The 13,831-nt window shown below is 36.9% G+C and overlaps 1 long non-coding RNA gene across 2 annotated transcripts; it reads right to left on the reverse strand.

Moving 5' to 3' along the window:
* Positions 1–3,157: 3,157 nt before the first annotated feature.
* On the reverse strand, positions 3,158–12,929 carry LOC113701535 (uncharacterized). 2 transcript variants are annotated; one of them, XR_011818561.1, is made up of 3 exons: positions 10,724–12,929; positions 4,335–7,221; positions 3,158–3,493 (listed from the first exon to the last, which is right to left on the reverse strand). It is a non-coding gene; the product is annotated as an uncharacterized lncRNA (long non-coding RNA). The 2 variants fall into 2 exon arrangements; XR_003450933.2 differs by having other exon boundaries at positions 3,158–7,221.
* Between the last annotated feature and the right edge of the window lie 902 nt (positions 12,930–13,831).

Raw genomic sequence — 13,831 nt, forward strand, 5'->3', positions numbered from 1 at the left:
GTAAAACATGCAATTTGAAATGAAACATAACCTGAGGGACCCTTTATTTGCCAGGGCGGGCCTAAAAATGATATACCATTGAATGAAATAAACAATAATTTCTAAACGTGCGATAGCCTATCTACAAGAGCAGGTCTGGCATGGTCTTGTCCTAAAAGAAGACCATGCCAGACCTCTTATTCCTAACATTTGTGAATGCAAGGACAAGAAGACAAAGAAACGTTAGTTCAACACATAATCACATAACACGTTGGGCAATTAAAGCAAAAGATAAATAAGGAAAGAGGGGTGGGATCCCTCCCCTCATGCTTAGTGTTCCTAATCAGGTAGGTTGACTTTATCCTAGGCACTTCTAACATGGATGCATGAGGTTGGGCTTACTAATGCATCTAGACTCGATCAGGCTTTAGGCTCCCAAGCCTTCAGACCTAAAGGCGAAGGGTCATCCCTCCCAGGGCCTTTGGTCGGTGGCTCGAGTGATCCCTTAGGTAGCGCTATGGGCGCAGTGCACACCATCCGCCTACCCAAGGCAATCGATCCTAATCCTACAGGGAGATGTGGGACGGCGCCCACGAAAAAGAAAGAAAAAAAATAGGGTAAATAAGACTATGCATGCACGTATGAAGTGCTTTCTTATTGAGGGGAGGGATTGTACCATTAGATGCGGTCGAAGGTTCTAGGGTAACTACCCCCCATCCCAAAATGCATCGCGAAACAGGTCAAAAGTAAACAAATAAATTAACCATCCATTCATCACATACATAGTGTGCGAGGAGCGATTGTACGCGTGATAGATGCAAAATCCCTAAAAAGAGAAAAAGGGCAAAAAGGGAAAGAGGAATGCAATCCTAAACATCCAAATGTAATAGATAAGAAGGTTAAAAGAAGAAAACAATCGACTAAATCAAATGCTCGGACTCTCTAAGTCTCTAGTGGAGTCGCCAGCTGTCACGCCCCATTTTTTTATAAAAAAAATAAATGGTTTAAAAAGTGAATTTTTGATTTGAAAATGAATTTTTGATTTACAAAGAAAATGAAGAAAAATATGGGTCTAAATGGGACATGAAAATGCGACGATTTGACCCAAAATATTGTTTAAAAAGGGTTTATTGAATGAAAAATGGAGTCGCCACTTGGTATAGAGTTAAGGTGTACCAAGTCATCTAAAAAAATGAATTTTTTAAAGAAAAATAGAAAAAACCCTTTTTAAACGACTCCAAGTCTACGTAAATCAAAGAAAAAGGTTCGGGAGTCACATTTGAAGAGAGGGAAGGCAAGGACGGAGGCCAAGGCACCCTCTCAACCTAGCCAAGGCTAGTTGCGCGATTTTAGTCAAAGGTTTTCTTATTTTAACCTAAAAATTTATTGCATTTGGATGCACTATATGAATGCAAACCCTAGATCTAATGATGAATCGAGTGGGACAAATATCTCTTAGAGGTTCGATTGGACTAAATCACACAAGTTGTGATAGCCAAGGATGAGCCCTCCAAGAGGTCACGAATAATGCTAATGACGTAAGAATGAGTGGAATGAATGTATGTAATGTGAAAACATGAGCTTGTGTGAAGTGAAAAAGTAATAATAGTAATAAAAAAACAATAGTGTGTAAGTGGAAGTGTGCAAATGAGTGTGCAATGTGAGGTATGTAAAGTGATAGTGTGAAATGTATGTGTGTAGCATAAAATGCATGTGTGCAAGTGATAGTATGTAAAGTGCGAGTGGTAGAGTGAAAATGTACAAAAATAAGAGTTGCGTGAAATGATAGGGGGTAAATGAAATGCATGAATTCTAGAGGAATGCAAGCAAGATGGGTACGGGGAGACCCTAAGTCGTGACTTTTAATTTGCCTTTTGGTTAGAAGGAAAAACTAGCGTGCTAAGGCTATGTGTAGCCATACTCGCTCGTTTCCCTTACCAGAAGGGTGACTCCCTAACCTAATCAAGCAAATGACCTTAAAAACTAGAATGAAATGCGACCCTAAATGTGCAAGGGAAAGGGAGTGAAGGGTCTTGCAAGAATGTAACAATACTAACAAATGCATGAAAAGGTAGTGAGGGCATGCGAATATGTACTAGCGAGGGACGGCCCTATTGGGTCTAGCATTGGACTAGCCCTTTACTAACGCTCATTTACAAGCATTGGACTTGTAAAAACTCGAGGGGAAGGCCATGACTAGCATTGGACTAGCCACGGTGACGTGCATCTATATCCACCATATATAATCAATAGGCATGGTTAAAGCAAGTAAGCATGTGAGCACGTAATTCACATAACACGTAAGCATGCATATCTAGATGTCAAATCCCTACACAAGCGGTAAGACATAGCACATAGGCATGCAAAACACACATAAGGCAAATAAAAACCCTAACTATTACATTCGGGGGGAAAGTCTACTACAATCTAAAGGGGGAAATAAAATTAAAATACCTAACTATTACAAATTTGGCATTCAAGTGCCTTCCCCAAATAATTACAAATGGAATTAAAATAAATAAACAAAATTGAAACAACTAAAGCGAATAAATAAAATAAAACATTCAAAGTGCATGCAATAAAACACGTACATTCACGTAGGGCAAGTAGGATCAAATAAAGGTAAAATAAGGGATAGAGTGTACCTCCCTTGCAAATTGGGGCCCTAATGAAGTGAAATCATTTATTTACCCTCCAAAATAATAAAAGGGTCAAGGTACCACTTTAATTAATGAATAATCACATGAAATGGAATCCAAAGCATTTAAAGGAAGGTGAATAACTCATGTAAGAATTAAAACAAGTAGTGACTTGGTTGCAAAAAATTAAAGGAAATTTGAGGGGTCAATTTGATTGATTTTTTCAATTATTTGGGCCATAGTGAAACAAGAAGAGACTTGGGGGGTTAAAGTGCGATTGTTTTGGACATTTTTCATGCAAAAGCATGCAACCCAGGAAGGAAACTTGTTTCTGCCATAATTCTGCTGTGTTTCAATACTCACCACGCGCATCACCAACAAACCTCAACATTCACAAGACACTACCCCCAAACATCGACCCACTTGGATTCCCCACTCTTATTACAAGACTAAGGGAGAAAAATCGGACTGAAAACTGACCGTGATGCAAGAAATAAAAGCAAAAAGAAGAAGCAAAAATGCAGCAACGGCCAAACAAAAGTGCAGCAAACATTTCCTTATTCTCTGTGATTTTACAACTTCATTAGCTAATCAGGGAGCTCACATTAGATTCCAAAACCATCATAAAACATTAGCTTAGACATGCAAACCAAGGGGAGATGAGAAAACTGGCAAGTTTGGAATCATTCCTATGTTCCTTGCTGCAATTTTCATTCAACAGCTTTTGCAACTCCATGAAACTTTCGGCCAGCGAGATTCATGCAAGACTTGATCTATTTCCAATCCAACGTGGCTACAACTTAATAACAATGAGATTCTTGGAAGACTTTTCATGCAAAGCATGCAACTTACGAAGAAAAATGAGCTTCTGCAATCTGGAAAAAAATGAAACCTGCTGCAATTACTTCAAAATTTTTTTCCCGCGTCTATTCTTATGCAATTTAGATGCATTCATGCAAGCAAACCAAGAAAATGACAGGAATGAATTGTTATCTAGACAAAAATACCAGAGCTTGGAACCGAAAAGAAAGAAAAACAAGAGGACAAGGCTGTGAGTTTCTGGTTCGACAAGCTAAAATGCGTTTTCCAGTAAGTACTTGGACATAATTCAAATATCTTCTAAACCGAAACACACAAACTCAGCACTAAACTTTCCATTTCTTCCCTTCAACACAGGATTAAAGATGCAACTTAAGTGCGAAAACTCAAAGAGCAGTCACGGAGAAGAAAACAACACAGAAAAGGCGACGGCTTTTTGTCTTGCTGCTAATTTTACAGATTCAAGCTTGTGTAGATTAAATGCCAAAACATTGCACAAAACTCACACACATTTTCAAACATCCATCTATCATTGATCAAGCATGGTTGCCTTCCCCCAAAATACCCCAAGTCCCAACCGAGATGATCCAGGCCCAAGAAAACAAGAATAAGCCAAAATTACAGCAAAGAAACTCAAACAAAACACATGCTCGTACCACTTCACTCAACCGAAACATATTTACGCAAATAAAGCCTATCGATTTCACCTTCCCAATTCCAATTTTACAGCTTCTAATCCATTGTTAACACAGCACATATATAATTACCTACATCGATTAAGTTCAAATAATGCCACTTAAACATGAAGAGTGCAGCAAAGGGAACGAAAGAGGACTGCAAATGAATAAACCAACAAGTGACAGGGGGAAGAACCATAAGATTAGTTCAGAAGAGTACCTGACGAAGCTTTTGGATCAAAATCCGGACAGGAAACTCCATGAAAGAGCGGCTGAAGTTGTTCCGTTGCGGCTCCGAACCCGCACCAGCGAAGTCAAGCAGCGATCTTTGGGGGCAAATCCGAAAACTTTATCAATGTCTTCTGCGAACGATTTCTGAACAAAATCTTCTCCCTTTACTTCCTAGTTGGTGCAGAATTCAAAATTTTCTTGAAATCATCAAAGACCGAAGAGATATGAGAGCTGAAACATGGCTGATAATCAGCCTTTGTTGAAAAAATTGCAGCTTTTCATTCTTTCCTTTTCTCTCTTTCGAATCTCTCTCTTCAGCTCTCTCTTTTGATCTCTCTTCTGTCCCTTTGCTCAGGTTTCTTGCTTCAGGCTGTAGCCTCCTCAGTTTTTCTCTCGGTGAAGATTTGCGGCTGATGACGGCGCGATGAAGACGATGACAGCTTCCTCTCTCGGCCTTATCTTTGTCTCGGGCTTCAAACACTCTCTCACTCTCAGTTCTCCCTCGCTCTCCTCAGTTTCTCTTTATCTCTCCAACTCAGCCGTTCTCTCAGCCCTCAAGCTCTTACTCACTCTCGGCTCTTGCCCTTCATCAGCCGTCATATCTTTTTTTTTCTTTGGCCGTCACATTCTCAGCTTTTATATGGGAAGCCCCTTCCCGAAACCTAACATCTAAGGCTCAGAAAAAACTCAATTCTTTTGCCCTTTTTTTACATCCTTGGATCTTCATAATTTCTGGGGTATTTTGATAACCTTAGATCAAACCAAGTAGTTTGTTGTTTGAATGATCGAACGGAGGAGAAAAAGAGTAAGAGAAAATGGAGCTGAAATTGTTTTTGCATCCTCTGTATTTTTCCGTTTCATTTTTTCTGCTTGAAATGCAATATGAAGTAAAGGCTCGAATCATGTGTGGCTCACGCAAGTGTGAGCTCGCTCCCCTTTTTCCATTTTTTTTTCAATTAATAAACAGTAAAAAGAAATAAAACATATTTTTCATGGATAATTTTTCTTTTGACGAATTTTGTGCTAAAAGTCTTACAATAAAAATAAACAGCTAAAAGGGCGAAACTAATGCAAAAGTAAAAACTAAAATAAAACAATAGATAATAATAATAATCTAAAATGCTATACAAATGCTAAAAGTCTAAACTAAAATCATGAAATTAACAAATAAGCATAGATAAGAATGATTACTAAAATAAAGAATAAAAATGGAATGAAAATTATTCAAAAATTTGGTGTCTACAGTGCTCATCCTTGTGATTGGTCTTCAAGTTTGAGGAAAGCTTGGTAGACAATCGGTTTGATACTCTATCTTATTCCTTTTTGTTTAATAAAATTCTCACTGCTTATAGATACTCTTATTTCTGATCAACATTGCTCTCTTCTTTAAATTTACTTGGCTGATCACTACTAGAAAAGAAGGTAAATTTTTATTAAAGAAAAAGTGCATAAACTCAATAAAGTATTTTTAATCAACCTAATTCACCCCCCCTCTTAGGTTGTCTTTGGGTTTTACATAATTATATGTGGAAATATTGTCATGAGGTTAATTTTCTTGAAATTGAGGTTGTTGGCAGGGAGTTTCATCCATTTTTATGGGGAAACTCTGTCAAAATTTTTCTAAAATATTTTCCAATATTTCATTGCAATTCTTCCAAATATTAATGGCCAAAATGTTCAATTTTAAGTACCTAATTCTTCCATTGGATAAAATGTTATATGTATTTTGGAAAAGTTTAGTCCTTATTTGGCTTGGAATGAATAATTATGCAATTAGGATTTTTACATTTTAGAAAGTATATTTGGTTAAATAAGAAAAATTATGTTTAGAATTTTGCATGATTAATGATATTTCTCATTTTTACTTAATTTTATAAGTGATTGATATGGTCAAAACAAAGCCAAATTCTTCCTTTAATTATGTTAGAGGGAAAAGAAATCATATGTTATCATTAAAAAAAAGAGGAGAGAGAAAAATACATATATTATTAATTTTCTACTCCAATGATTCACATACTGAGTAACCGGGGGTTGGCATTTACAAATGTCGACATTCGCGTAAAAAGGTATTGGAATTAAGAGTATACTTAGCAATTTGAATAAATAAAATGTTGAGTAACCGGAAATTTTCACCTAAAAGTGTTGATTTTCGCGTAAAAAGGCATTTTCACTATTTAAATAAATGAAATGTGAATAAATCCCTCTAAATTGTTAAGTTTTGGGATGATAAAGGCCATAAAATTGACTATGTAATTTACTTATTTGTGGAATTAGGATAGAATGAAAGATTGATTTGAATTTGTTGAAATTAAGGCATAATTATTTTTATTCAATTGAATATTATGAGTATTTAGTATAATCTGAGAAATGGCATAATGATTGATTTTTAGGTTTTTGAGGAGTTAAATTTGACAAAAGTACGTATATTGTTTATCTATTGAATCATTGAAGTAAGTTTTGAGTGGATTAATGCGTTAATTTTATGAAATTGTGAAGGTTATTGATGTATGAAATTCATTAACGAGCTGAAAGAAATGTAAGGATCATCCAGAGGACAAAGTACAAAAGAAATTGGGAGCAGAAATGTAGAAAAAGGAAAGAAGCGAAAAACTGGAAATTTGATCAACACGGATCCGAGCTCGGATCCGTGTGAACAAGAGGGATCCGAGCCCTCGTCTGTACTTCTGGAAGAGTGTATCCGAGGACAGGACGATCCGACCTCGGATCCATCATGAGAAGTCCTCAGATCCATTTTCACCCCTCGGATCCGAGGCTCGGATCTGCTTCTCTCTCCTGCAAGTGGCACTGCCATTTTTTCTCACTTTTCACACAACTTTTCAGCTATTTGGAGTGAGTGAATTCGGTGGCACATGCTTCTGCAACAAAAAGGAAGACAAAATGAGTTGTTGAGAAGTCAAAACAATGTATCTTTTGACTTCCTTTACAAAATCTAAGTGGTTGAAATCATGAAGGAGAAAAAATTGCCTTTCTACCACCTTTTATGCAGAGACACAAGGGAGAAGCAAGGGGATGACCATACGTAGCTAGTTTTCCTTCTTGTAATAACTTTCTCTATAGCTAGGGGGTTCTTGAAGAAGCATGAGGAGTTCTTTTACTTGTAATCATATTGTACAAGAGTATAGTAGGAATTGAAGAGTTTCACTTTCAATTGGCTAAGCTTTCTTTTATCTTTCTTGTACTTGTACTTTATGATATTTTACATTAATAAACTTGTGAGTTTGATTGTTAAATCATTCATGAGTAGCTAATTTTCTTTATCTAGGGAGTAGATGAAACTTATGGCTAAATAATATGAATTGAATGTGGCTTACACTTGTTATATCTTGTATTAACTTGTTTACTTGTGTAGCTGTGATTACTTGTTATTGATTGATCACCAATAGCATGTTTATAGTTGTTATTGCTCAATGAGAATTGGCAGTAGTAATGGAAAAATATGAGTAGAGCTTAAGTTGTATGTTCATGAAAATAGAGATACACTTAAGTGGATTACTTAGTATTTCATGAAAGAAAACAGAGTAGTTGTAGTATTTCACCATGAAAATAGGGAAAACTAAACTACTCTAGGCCATTTTATCATGAGAATGAGATTTGGTAATATTGGAAATGAATCCCTAGTTGAACAAGAATAATAACAAGAGGTAAATCCATTCATTTGTATTGTTTATGTCATAAGTGGAATCTACATCCCTAGAGTCTTCCTTACGTGAAATTTCTCCATTTGCATTTAGCATTTGTTAAACTAGATTTGTATATCAGATTTGTAGATTATAGCAATATACTTTCTCTGCTCAAATAAATTGTAAATCTAAATAATAGAGAAAACAAGGGCTTAGTAATTGTTTAAATTGCTCCTCGTGGGATCGATCCGATACACACCTTGTATTACAATTTCGACCTGTATACTTGCAGTCCAGTGGGTGTATAATCGGATTTAAACTTGCATTGATATAAAAATCCCGTCATGTGTAAATGTATAAGAAAGAGTTTATATATCACAATGTATTAATTAATATATTGCATCATATTTGAGTCATGAGTTTAAGGTAACCCAATATGACCCAACCCAAAATAACCCAATTTAAAGTTGGGTGGGTTGGGTATAACCCATTTAAGTGAAAATCTAATTTCAACCTGTTCAAAACCCAACCCTCCCAATTGCCAGTTAAGAGTCTTCTAGAATAGTAAAGATTGTGACTTTAGTAAAGCAATAAGTGTCATTAGTAGAAGACTTAACAAAAAATTTGTCAATAAAAACTAAGATGGTACCCTTACTAATAACACATTTTTGGGCATAAATTGGTTCTTTGTAGAAATAAACTTTCCTAAACAATCAAGTTTGAATAAAAATTTTATCTGTTTGGCAACAAAGTTGTGAGTTATAATTAAATATAAGTATTTTTTCTTAAAATAGAGTGAAGATTATGTATTTTTGAGAAAAGGTTATATATTTTTAAATATACTTAAAAAGTGGTACTTGCATCATATACTTAAACAGTAATATCTTTTCTCAAATAGTAGTATCTTTCCTTATAATATGTTTTCTTGTATTTGCAAAATCCACGATTTGTTAATAACATAGTAATAAACTAGTTCCTTTGCACTTTATTATGTTCTATAATTTTTACTTTTTTGAACAAAATTATTAAAAAATTTTAAAATGCTATTTTATAAAATATAATATACTAATTGTCGCGCCCCACTTTTCGATTGAATTGAATGATGTGTGATGAATGTGTGGTGTGAACGTGTGCAAAATAAAAAGTAAAAGGCCATGGGACTTTGGAAAGCGACGATTTGGCCAAATGAAATTTTAAAAAGGGTTTTTTAAATATGAAAACGGAGTCGCCACTTGGTATAGATTTGGGGTGTACCAAGTCACCCAAAAGGTGTTTTTTAAAGACAAGTAGTAAACAACCCTTTTTAAAACGACTCCTAGTCCACGTAAGCCAAAGAAAAAGGTTCGGGAGTCACGTTTGACAAAGGGGAAGGCAAGGATAGAATCCAAGGCACCCCTTTGACCTAGCCAAGGCTAGTTGCGCGACTTAACCTTACCTTTCCTAGTTTTCTACCCAATGTATGTTCGCACGTTGGATATGACTATATGAATGCAAAACGGAAAGAAAAATGCAATCCTAAATTCTACGATGTCTCTTGTGAGGCTTTTGGTCCCAAACCACATGAATTGTGGCGGCCAACAAAGGAAAACCTCATAGAGGTCGATTAATGCAAATGAGATTCAAGTGTGCAAGTGTGAAGGTGTATGAAAGATGCAAGAAAAGTAAGTGCAAGTGTGTGAAATTGTATAAAGGTGCTTGTGTGAAATTGTATAAAGTTCAAGTGTTTTTCGTGTGCAAGTGTATGAAAAGGTGCATGTGTGGAATTGTATGAAAAATCCAAGTGTTTGTGTGCAAGTGTATGAAATATAGTGATAAGTGCATATAGGTGTAATTAAATGCAATTTTGTGAAGTAGAAATCAAAATGAACAATAAGGAAAGAAAAATGTGAATTGAAAAGAATGAGTGAGTGATAAATGAGAATGAATGAACCTAAGGGAATGCATCAGGTCGGGTATGGGAATGACTCCTAACTTGTCGATTTCGATTTTCCCTTTGATTAGAAGGCAAAACTAGCGTGCTAAGGCTATCGAGTAGCCACACTCGCTCGTTTCCCTTATCAGAAGGGGACCCTCAAGCAAATGGACCCTACAACTATCATGATATGCAAAAATCCTAAAATGAAGGGAAAGGGGGTTCGAGGAGCATGCCAAGTGATAAAACTAAGAAAAATGCATGATATGTGGTGAACAAGCAAATGATATGCTAATGAGGGGAAATCCCTAAGGGTCTAGCGTTGGACTAGCCCATTCTATGAATTCCGACTAGCGTTGGACTAGCGGAAACGTACATTCATCCATTCCATTCATCCATGGCTATGAAAGCAAGTAGACATGCCAAAATACTCGTAAACACATAGCACATAGCATTTAGCATGCTCGACTAGATGCAAGAGCCTAATAAAGCAATTAAACATATAGCAACAAAAACAAGCAAGCAAGGGGAAGGGGAAGTGGACCAGATGCTCTCCGAGCGCTATCTATTACAAGCCAAGAGGTGTACACATACCCCATAAAAGCATAAAGGGGAAGGGGAAATGGACCAGATGCTCTCCGAGCCCTATCTATTACAAGCCAAGAGGTGTACACATACCCCATAATGAATAACTTAAATAAAAAGCAAAAGTAAATAAAATAAATGAAAGAATTAAGGAAAGACAAGGAAAGCAAAGTAGACATGCATATTCACATAACACGTAGGAGCACGTAGGAAAAATAAACTCAAGAATATAGAAGTTACCTCTTTTGCAATTGGGGCCCAATGAAATGAAATCAACTATTTACCCTCCAAAATACAAAGAAAAGGTCAAGGCACCAATTTATTTGGCAAATAATCACAAAGGATAAAAATAAGCATGAATTGAATCAATTGAATCATGTCAAAACCCACATTTAAGAAGTCAAAAGAAGAAGGGACTTAATTGCAAAAGCGAACAAAGTTTTGGGGTCAAAATTAAAGAAAAATAAAGTTCAGGGACTTAATTACAATTAATTTAAGGACCGAATTGAAAGAAGTTGAAAATGTCCAGGGCCACAATACATCTAAGGAGAAATTCAGGGGCTGATTTGCAGATTTGCTTTCTGGTTTCTTAGTGGATCAAGCCACTGGGCTATTGCCTTTATTTGTTTGGGCCAAAGTTTCCCAGCCCAATGGAAATTCAAAGCAAGAAGGGAATGAACCATTTTATTTGTTCGTTTGGGCCAAGACCGTCCAAACCCAATCGGAAATCCAAAACAAAAAGGGAATGGGCCATCTTCCCCTTTCTTGGGCCAAGATCACTTGGCCCAATCGAAAGTCCAAGGGAAAACAAGTGGGCTAGTATATTATTTTGGCCCAAAGATTAGCCAACCAAATAGATGGGCCTTGACCCTCTAGCCCAAACCCCAAAAAAACAAACACAATAAATTAAAACAACTTTCTTAAGCCCAAACAAAAATAACCTCTTAGCCCAAAACACTTGTTCCATTAAACCCAACATGATAAAATCAAATAGAATTATTAAACCACAATTATAACCTACAAACAAGAATTAATCTGGTCAAAAGACTACTCATGCATATTAGAAGATGATTAAAATCTAAAAGGGAGAAACAAGTCTACTTGTTTTTAAATTTCCGGGTCATATCAGAACAAGGTGGGACTTGCGGGGTTCCAATGCAATGCAGATAGGGGCCTAACAGAATGAATTATGAATGATTTGGGGTCGGATTATAAACTTCAGAAACTTCAGGACGGAATCACAAACAAGAGAGAAAAAAAAAAAAAAAAAAAGAGGGACCGAAATTATGAATTAAACACACGATCATCTTCTTCAATCAGGCTAAATGCTCGCTGCCATGTTTTTAGACGAAGAACACCAGAAAGCTCAACTTCAGATTCCAAAAGAAACTCTCACACGAATTCCATCTCAATCCCTCTCATGCCATATTATTTTGGGTTTACAAAACACGAGGGAAGGGAAAACAGAAAAAGATGCACTAAAATTTATCCAAACGTGAGGAAACGGATTGGCCGACTTAGCCAGTTCCTTCACACAAGAAGTGCAACAAAATCTTTCAACAAAAGTTTTCGGCTAGACATTTCATCGAACAGATTGGGGGCACTAAAAGCTTCACCAATTCTTTGATATAATGAAACTATGACCGGCCCAAAATTATTCAGAAACAAAATTTCAGTCACATTAATCTCATAAGAGCACGCACGATCAAAAGAATGACGGGCAATCAATCAAGAAACTCGCAACAACCAATTCACGGAATCATGCTTGGGGTTGGGGATTTTTCCAGAACTTGCATTTGAAGAAGCAAAACTGAAATTCAAAGGAACGTAGCTACTTACCGTACTCCTTCTCAGTGAATGTTCGCCGGTGATGGTGGTAATTTCCGGCGAACGGCGTCTGCTCCCATTCCTCCGCCATCCACTTTCTCTGTTTCCCTCAACCTCCCGAAGCTTTCTTGCGTTCTTCTTGCCAGTAGGTTCTTGTCCGCCGCCCCTCCGTTTCTCGTTGTGCACATATTTTCTGGGCAAAGATTTGCCGATGGCAGTGGACTCGATGAGGTGGGGGTGGTGGCTCCTCGTTGGTGCAGCAGCTTCGGCTACTCTGTTTTTTCTTTCTCTATCCGTTTCTGTTTTTGCCCGTTGCCCCTATTCTCTCAATCCCAGCTCTTTCTGTTTTTTCCTTTTGCTTTCTTTTTGTCTACCCCAAGCCTCCCCTGTTATTTCCAACCCTTTTTGCTCTCCCCCATTTCCATTTTTCTGTTTTGCCCGTAACCTCCTTAGCCGAAGCCCAACTTCCAGATTTTCCTCTGTTTTTTTTTTGGCTTCCCACTCCCAAAGCTCAAAACTTCTCTTGCGTTTTTTAATTTTTCCTTTTTTACCACTTAGCCGCTTTCCCCCCCCCCCCTTTCTGTTTTCGGCTCCTCTCCTTTCAATGCCTTCCCCAAAAACTAACCCTAAAATGAAAGGTTCAGATCTCATCCTCCAAAAATAGTCTTATGTGCAAAAATAAAATAGAATAAGATGAAGTTAAACCCTAACACCGAAAACAAATTGAATTAAAAATTAAATGATTGAAGTTTAATTTAAATGATAAAATGACTTAAAAAAAATAAAAATAAAAATAATCAAATAATCAAATAATAGAAATAATAGTAAACAAAATTTCTTAAAAATTTGGTGTCTACAGTTTGCCCCTCTTTGTCTGAGTTTTGGAAAAACTTGAGACAAAGAAGTAGATACCAAATGCTTACCTGTGCCATTCGGTTACGAGTGTCTCGAACAATGGATGCTTTAGAAATGGGGACTGACCCCTTTGACAAAAATTTAGAATGGGATTGATCCAAACAGAAAATTTAAAATCGGGATTGACCCGAACAGAAATTTAAAACGGGGATAGACCCACGGGATAGACCCGGACAGAAATGTAAAATTGGGATAGACCCGAACAGAAATTTTAAAAATTGGGATAGACCCACGGGATAGACCCGGACAGAAATTTAAAATTGGGATAGACCCACGGGATAGACCCGGACAAAAATGTAAAATTGGGATAGACCCGAACAGAAATTTTAAAAATTGGGATAGACCCACGGGATAGACCCGGACAGAAATTTAAAATTGGGATAGACCCGGACAGAAATGTAAAATTGGGATAGACCCACGGGATAGACCAGGACAGAAATTTAAAATTGGGATAGACCCACGGGATAGACCCGAACAGAAATGTAAAATTGGGATAGACCCACGGGATAGATCCGAACAGAAATGTAAAATTGGGATAGACCCACGGGATAGACCCGAACAGAAATTTCAAATTGGGATAGACCCACGGGATAGACCCGAACAGAA

Source organism: Coffea arabica, chromosome 7e (genome assembly GCF_036785885.1).
Source record: "Coffea arabica cultivar ET-39 chromosome 7e, Coffea Arabica ET-39 HiFi, whole genome shotgun sequence".
Lineage (NCBI taxonomy): Eukaryota > Viridiplantae > Streptophyta > Magnoliopsida > Gentianales > Rubiaceae > Coffea > Coffea arabica.